Genomic DNA, 8,189 nt, shown 5'->3' with positions numbered 1-8,189 from the left:
ATAGCCAATTGAAAGCACAGCAGAGGTGGTGCATGCCTTTAATCTCGGCACTCAGAAAGCAGAGGCAGGTGGATCATATCTGTTATACAGAGAAACCCTGTTGAACACTCCCCCTCCCAAAAACAAGCCAGTTGAACCCAGATTTGGCACTTGGCAATGGAGTTATTCATTTTGTCAGTAAAAGCATCTAAACACAGGACAGTTAGCCCGCAAGTGTCACCTCTCAGTACAGATTCACAGGCAACCATCAGCCACAGGGAACAGTGGTTGCAATGGAATCGTCTCCTTTCCCGCGTCCCAGAACATGGGACACTGAGAATCAGCATTCCTGTGTACAGAAACATCACAGTACTGTAAGCAAATTCTTAATTTTTTCCTGTGGAGCCAAAACCTCCTGAGCCAATGTCATCCAGTGTTTTAACCTCTTAGTCTGGATAAAGTATCCATTCACAGATGAGCAGTGCAATTCCATCACATGTTTTGGGGGGTTGTTTGTTTGTTTGTTTGTTTTTATTTCAGACTTCTCTTTTCCAAAATTAAACAGCATGACGCCAGCATTTCCTTTATAATCTTCATCTATGACATCGGTTCCTACATCTGTGAAGAGCTTTATAGCCAAGCCAGAACGTGGATCTACTCTTCCATAGCACCCAGGAGGAACAGCATCTGAATATTTTCACGATGGCTTTCTTCCGTGGGTGATCGGTATTGTATAATCACAGGCAGTGTACCGGTCATAGCCAGCGGTGCATGTGGACCGTGGGTTGGCATCGTGGAGTGCTCCGAGAGCCCAGAGCCGCAGGAAACGCACAGATGCGCCATCCTCTGCCTGAGCCTTCTGCCGACAGAGTTGGCAGAAATCTGAGCAGGGCGTGGTGGCTAGCGACTCCTTCACCCTTTCATCTGAGGATGGATCAACTGGTCAGCTGTGTCTCATGACTGTGATAAAATCCCTGTCAGAAACAGCCGAAGGAAGGAGGGGTTTATTGTGGCGGTTTAAGGACGCGGTCCATCGCGGTTTAAGGATGCGGTCCATCGCGGTTTAAGGACGCGGTCCATCGCGGTTTAAGGACGCGGTCCATCGCGGTTTAAGGACGCGGTCCATCGCGGTTTAAGGACGCGGTCTATTGCGGTTTAAGGATGCAGTCCATCGCGGTTTAAGGATACAGTCCATCGCGGTTTAAGGATACAGTCCATCGCGGTTTAAGGACGCGGTCCATTGCGGTTTAAGGATGCAGTCCATCGCGGTTTAAGGACGCGGTCCATCTTGGTGGGAAGCAGCAGGAGGGTGAAGCAGAGCCCACGTTGCATCCTCAGCCAGGAAGCAGAGCAAGATGAAGGCCAGTGCGATTTCTCCTTTCTTCAGTCCCAGGACCCCAACCGTTGGGATGGCTCTTCTCATAAGCACACCCAGCCATGTGTTTCTGCGGTGAGTCTAATTCCAGACAACCTGGGGATTAACCATCGCTGATGTTGCATGTTGAGGATTCACCGAAGGCCAGCGTATTAAAGGCTGGGTTCCCAGGATGGAGCTTCTAGAAGGTGCTGTGGATGTTTAGAAGGAAGAGCCTTTTCAACGTCCCTAAGTATTAGGGTGGGGGCCCTGAAGGAATCTCTGTCATGAATAAGCCCATGCCATGTTCGATTCCTGGCCATGACATGTTCCTGGCCATGGCATGTTCTGTCACACATACCGCCATTACCACACTGAACTCCAACTAAAGGCCCAAAGCAGTGGGTCGCCTGATCAGAACTAGAATCTTTAAACCTATGAGCCAAAATAAATCTTTTCTCAGGAGGCAGAGACAGGCAGATCTCTGTGAGTTCGAGGCCAGCCTGGTCCACAAAGTGAGTTCCAGGACAATCAGGGCTGTTACACAGAGAAACCCTGTATTGAAAAACAAACGAACAAAGAGACAAATAAGCCTTTTCTCTTTGTAAGTGGATTGTTAGGCTCATAGAAAACAGACTAATACACTACGCGCTGTATATGTGGACAATAAGACCTTCTGATCCCTCTGGCTCCTATGAGGCACAGGATGAGAAGACTGGGAAAGCCAGGCCATCTGGAATGCTCCTCGGGTAGGAAATTTATCTTACATTTGGGTCACAGTTGCCAAGATGGGACTAGGCAAATTGTCAGGTCCATAAGAAACTCAGGACCAGTGGCTCTCTGTGGTGCCTGTCAGCACCCCAAAGCCCATGCTGGCCTCAGGGCTCTCAGCATCACCAATACCGGTTACAGTCCTGTGGCATCCTGCTCTTCTCACCCCGCCCCCTAGCCTAAACTTCACATTCCTATATAACCGCCATTTCAGCCCGGCTCCCTCTAGGTCCTCCTCTCCCGCCCCCCCCCCACCCCCTACCCCCCAGCCCTCCTCCTCCCATGGCCAAGTCTGCTCTGCCTGCCCAGACTAGTCTACTACTTTCTCTCCCTGTTCTGGACTCTTCAGATGACTCTCTTGCACATCTACAGTAAAAACCTTCTCACCCGTAGCTTGGAGTGGTCATGTCCTCCCTTTCTACACCCACTCAGGTCCCTTTCCCCTCCACAGCGTCAGGAAGGAACAGGCGAAGCATCAGCAGTGAGGTGGGAAGGCTGGGGGCCTGCTGATCATGTCTGACACTTGGGTCCAGGTGCGCCTGTGTTTCCTCCACAGCTCAGATTAGTTAAGTCCGAAAATCCCCTCTCTGCTTCGCTCCGCCTTGGGAGAGCCCTGTCTGGCCAACAGAACTAGCAATATGAGAGATGCCTTGAGTGCTGAGAATGAACTGAGAATCTACAGAAACAGAGAGCTTTCTCCATGAGGGACGGTCAGGGGGAAATGGCATCTGAGCTGTTTTTAAGAGATTTGAACTAAAGGAACTAGAGAGATGGTTCGGTGGTTACAGCACTGGCCGCTCTTGCAGAGGACCCAGGTTTAGTTCCCAGCACCCACATGGCAGCTCATAACCGTCTAACTGTAGTTCCAGGGGAATCTGGTGCCCTCTTCTGGCCTCCATGAGCACTGCATGCACATGGTGCGCATGCATTCCTGTAGGCAAACAATCACATAAAAATAAATAAATCTTCCAAAAAAGAAAAACTAAAATAAAGCTTGATGCGCTCAAAAGGCAAGAGAGAATTCCAAGTGGGGGAGCAAGGAGCTGCTACCAAGACATCCATGTGGCAGGAATGTGTACAGGCTAAGAAGTCTGAGAGCTCAGACCATAGAGCAAGCTGCAGATGGAATCTCAGGGAAGTCCTTCAGGCTGATGACAGGCTAGGAGTCACCTATAAAAACTCTAGTTCAAGAGGAAGGCAGAGGCAGGCAGATCTTTGTGAGTTTGAGGCCAGCCTGGTTACAGAGCGAGTTCCAGGACAGCCAGGGCAACCCTGACACAAAGAAACTCTGTCTCAAAAAGCAAACAAACAAACAAAAATTATAGTTCAAACCATGAGGCAATTAAAAGCTCAGAACAAGGGCAGTGCATACATATGGAGTGCTTATTTCTATTAGGCATTATACTAAAATACAATATATTGAGCTGGTTGTGGTGCACGCCTGTAATCCTCCACACTGAAGAGGCAGAGGCAGGTGGATCTCTGGGAGTTCATGGCCATATTGGTTTACATAGTGAATTCTAGAACAGCTAGAAGTACATAATAGAGAGACTCTGTCTCAAAGAAACAAAAAATACACTATATTGTGTAGGCTTTTAAAATGTTAATACTAAAAGAAATGCCTGTGAGGCAGATGTTAGCTTTTATCCCATTTTTCAGTTTCAGGAAACCAAGCTTGCAGAGAGTTCAAGCCCCAGAATTAGTGGGACAGCTGAGATTTGAACTCAGTTCTGTTATTACTCCAGGTCCAAAGCTCACCTCTGTAGAGGAGCATAGGAAAAGGTAAGGGTAGTTTAAGAATTTTGGCTGGTGAGAAGGTAAAGTTACTTTCCACCAAGCTGGCAACCTGAGTTTGATCCCTCGCTCCCATGTGGGGGAAGAACATGTGCCATGGAGCATGCACACCCACGTACTAGTGCAAGCATATGTGCACACACACACACACACACACACACACGATATATATATAGATAGATGATAGATAGATAGATAGATAGATAGATAGATAGAGAGATAGATAGATAGACACAGATGATAGATAGATAGATAGATAGATAGATAGATAGATAGATAGATAGATAGATAGATAGATAGATGACAGATAGATATAGTATAGTACAGTATAGTATAAAAAAGAATCTTGGGAGCCATCTAGCAGAAGCAAGACCTTATTCATTTGTGGGTCAGATGGAAGCCTGGCTTTGTAGGTGTCCTTTGAAAATGCAAAAGCCAGGCAAAGATTTGTGAGCCATATGCCCACCCATCTGGCTACACACACCACTTCTCTGCTTTTCTTCAAGTACTGTTTGCACCTCTAAAGTTTCTCACCTAGTTTCAGATGAGGTTTGCTTGCTTCGTTGTTTATGGTGGGGTTTTTTTTTTGTTTTGTTTTGTTTTTTTGCTATTTTGAGTTTTTTTCATCTGTTTGTTTTGTTTTTGTTTTTGAGACGGAGTCTCACTGTATAAGCTCTGAACTTGCTCTGTAGCCCAGGCTGGCCTGGAACTCACAGAGATTTGCCTGCCTCTGCCTCCCGGGTGCTGGGATTGAAGGCACACACCACCACCTCCAGAGTTAGGTCATTTTTAAACTTAAGTGTTTAAGATGCAAGACTGTGAACCAGATCCCAGCATGAAGGAAAGAGAGAGGGAGGGGGTCGAGAGAAGGAGGAGGGGGAGGATGACGACAGACAGACAGACAGATGGGAGGGCAGCAAGCCAGACAAGGGGGAAAAGAAATAAGAAGACCTCAGATGTTACCAACCCGAGTCCCTGAGTGGTTCTTCTACCACTACCATCGTTAACACTTAAGGGGGTTAGTTAGAGTTCAAAAACTGGAATTGAAATTTTTTTTTTTTTTTTTTTTTTTTTTTTTGCCGGGCAGTGGTGGTGCACACCTTTAATCCCAGCACTCGGGAGGCAGAGGCAGGCGGATCTCTGTGAGTTGGAGACCAGCCTGGGCTACCAAGTGAGTTCCAGGAAAGGCGCAAAGCTACACAGAGAAACCCTGTCTCAAAAAAACCAAAAAAAAAAAAAAATCAAATTTATAGGCTGGCAGATGGCTATGTGGGTAAAAAGAGCCGCACAAGCCTGAGTTCATCACCTGGTGCAGTCAGATTTTTCTTGGGGCCACCAGTGTACAAATAACAACACGGAGACTTACTGTTAATTATGAAACCTCAGCCTTAACTTAAGCTTGTTCTTAACTAGCTGGGGTAACTTCACACAGTGCAGCAGAGTCAGGAGACCCTGCCTGGTGGAAAGGGAGGACCAGTAGTGGACAGCTGTCTTCCGACCTCCAGAGACACACCGCAGCACACTGTGACTACACACACATCCACACCACAGCAACAGGTAGGTGGGCGGATAGTTAAAATGAGGATGACTTACTTTCAATTTTACATGTTCAGCAGCCGGGGCTGGGTGGCAGAGTGCTTGCCTCAGGTGCATGAGGGCCCCGGGGTCCATCTCCAGCCATGGAGGGGAAACGTCGGAGACTCAATAGACATACGACGGGACAGAGCTGGTTCAGCCGCTCTGCTGGCCGGCTTTATATCACGCTGACACAGGCTAGCGTCCCCAGAGGAGGGGACCTCGGTTGAGAAAATCCCTCCATAGGATCATGCTCTAGGCGAGCCTCTACGGTATTTTCTTCTTTAGTAATGGATGTGAGAAGGCTCAGCCCAGCGTGGGTGGGGCCGCCTGCTGGTCTTGGGAGCTGTAAGAAAGCCGACTGAGAAATCATGGAGAACAAGCCAGTAAGCAGCTCTCCTCACGGCCTCTGCCTCAGCTCCTGCCTCCAGGTTCCTGCCCGCTGTGAGTTCCTGCCCTCACCGCTGTTGACGATGAACGGTGATATGAAAGTGAGTGAAATAAACCCTTTCCACCCCAGCTGCTTCTCAGCCACGGTATTTCATCACAGCAACAGATCCTGACCGAGATAACTGCAATAAGAAAATGTGGCTTCGGAGACTAAGCAGAAGAAACTACTTAAAAACCTTACACCAAGCGGGGCGGTGGTGGCCACGCCTTTAATCCCAGCACCCGGCCAGAGATATTTCTTGGGGGCTAGGAAAATGGTTTCATGAATAAGAGTGCTTACCACCAAGTCTGACTGAGTCTGTGGGTCCCACATGCTGGAAGGAGAAAACAGATTCCTGGAAGTTGTCCTCTGGCCTACACATGACCCCCTCACACAAGAAATAAATAAATGTAATATGAAATAAAAAAGCTGGGTGGTGGTGAGCACACCTTTAGTCCCAGCACTCAGGAGGCAGAGGCAGGTGGATCTCTGTGAGTTCGAGGCCAGCCTGGTCTACAGAGTGAGACCCTGTCAAAACCAAAACCAAACCAAACAAGATGGGAGAGAGCTGAATGCAGAAAAGTTATTGTAAACCTCTGTCTGGGTGCCATTGGACACATGGGTGCACACACACACACACACACACACACACACACACACACACACACACCACCTCTGCTTTTCTTCTCTTTTTAATGTGTGCATGATGTATTCTTTTCTATTTTTTTTTTTCAGAGCTGAGGACTGAACCCAGGGCCTTGCGCTTGCTAGGCAAGCACTCTACCACTGAGCTAAATCCCCAACCCCTCCTTTTCTATTCTTTATTTCTGCTCTATCTACATATCTGACTTCAAAGTGAGTTATCATGAACAAACTGGCTTTTTTTTCCCCCGAGGCAGGGTCTCACTGTGTAGCCCCGACTGGCCTGAAACTCACTCTGTAGACAAAGCTGGCCTTAAACTCATAGAGATCAGCTTGTCTTTGCCTCCAGAGCATTAGGATTAAAGGCTTACACCATCATACCTGGTACATGTTTTGTTTCTTTTCAAAGATTTATTTGTATCGTGTGTGTGTGTGTGTGTGTGTGTGTGTGTGTGTGTGTGTGCTGAATCTTCTGGAACTGAAATTGTAGATGGTTGTAGGCCACTTGACATGGGTCCTGGGAGCCAAACTCAGCCCCTGCTTTTATTATTTTTAGTTATGTGTAAAAGTAGCCATCTGTGTGTGTGTGTGTGTGTGTGTGTGTGTGTGTGTGTGTGTGTGTGCGCGCGCGCGCGCGTGAGCGCACGCGCACACACACACACATGAATAAAGGCTCCCTCAGATGTTGTGGGATAATCTTTTTGTACACTGTGAAAATGTGTCTCTGCCAAGGCACCTTCTGATTGGTTTAATAAAGAGCTGAGCAGCCAATTGCTAGGCAGGAGAGGATAGGCGGGACTTCCAGAGAGAGGAAGAGGAGGAATCTAGGCCACAAGGATGCCAGCGAGAGGTGGAGCAGGTCGGACATACAGTACGGAGGCGAGGTAACTGAGCCACGTGGCAAAACGTAGATTAATAAAAGCAGCTTAATTACGTTTTAAGGCTAGTTGGGGGAAAGCCTAAGCTAAAAGCCAAGCTTTCATAATTAAGTCTCTGTGTCATTATTGGGGAGCTAGCGATCCCACAAAGGAAAGTTCAGCTACATTTGAGAAAGCTTACTACCCTCAGAGGCCAGAGGCATCAGATTCCCTGGAGCTGGAGAAATGGACAGTTTCAAGCTGCTTAATGTGGGTGCTGGGAACTGAACCCAGGTCCTCTGCAGGAGCAGCCAGTGCTCTAACCACTGGGCCATCTCTCCAGCCCTGGTAATACTTTTTTTTAAATACTCTACCAAGCTGTGCTTTCCAATTGGAGTATTTTGATTATTTGTTTTTAAGGTAACTCGGGTTTGTTTATTCATGTTAGTATTAAAAAAATATGTTTGCCATTCACTTTATTCTTCCCTATTATGTTTCTCGTTTTTTCTCCCTCTTTCTCCTTTTTGGGAAAATACTTGATGTTTTTAGGTTTCCATTTTGTCTTATTTAAAATATTTTTTTCACAGTAAGACCCTCTGTTTATTTGATTAAACAAAAAATAAAATAAGCTGCATAGGAACCATTTTAAAGTCCAAAGAGACACGGGCTTTGTTTTAAGGCTGCAGCAGCTGATACTGCCCTTGCCGCTTCTCCAGCCTCCTCTGTGGGGCACAGAGACACATTCCGAAGCCTGCGAGCTCACAGGAGCTTTGGAATGCTTCTTTAA

At 47.3% G+C, this 8,189-nt stretch overlaps 1 pseudogene; it reads right to left on the bottom strand.

Moving 5' to 3' along the window:
* Positions 1 to 365: 365 nt before the first annotated feature.
* Positions 366 to 1,082, bottom strand: LOC121825510 (deoxyuridine 5'-triphosphate nucleotidohydrolase pseudogene; annotated as a pseudogene).
* Between the last annotated feature and the right edge of the window lie 7,107 nt (positions 1,083 to 8,189).

Source organism: Peromyscus maniculatus, chromosome 23, assembly GCF_049852395.1.
Source record: "Peromyscus maniculatus bairdii isolate BWxNUB_F1_BW_parent chromosome 23, HU_Pman_BW_mat_3.1, whole genome shotgun sequence".
Classification (NCBI taxonomy): Eukaryota; Metazoa; Chordata; class Mammalia; order Rodentia; family Cricetidae; genus Peromyscus; species Peromyscus maniculatus.
The sequence above is the reverse complement of the archived record's forward strand: the minus strand, read 5'-3'. Positions and strand labels throughout refer to the sequence as shown.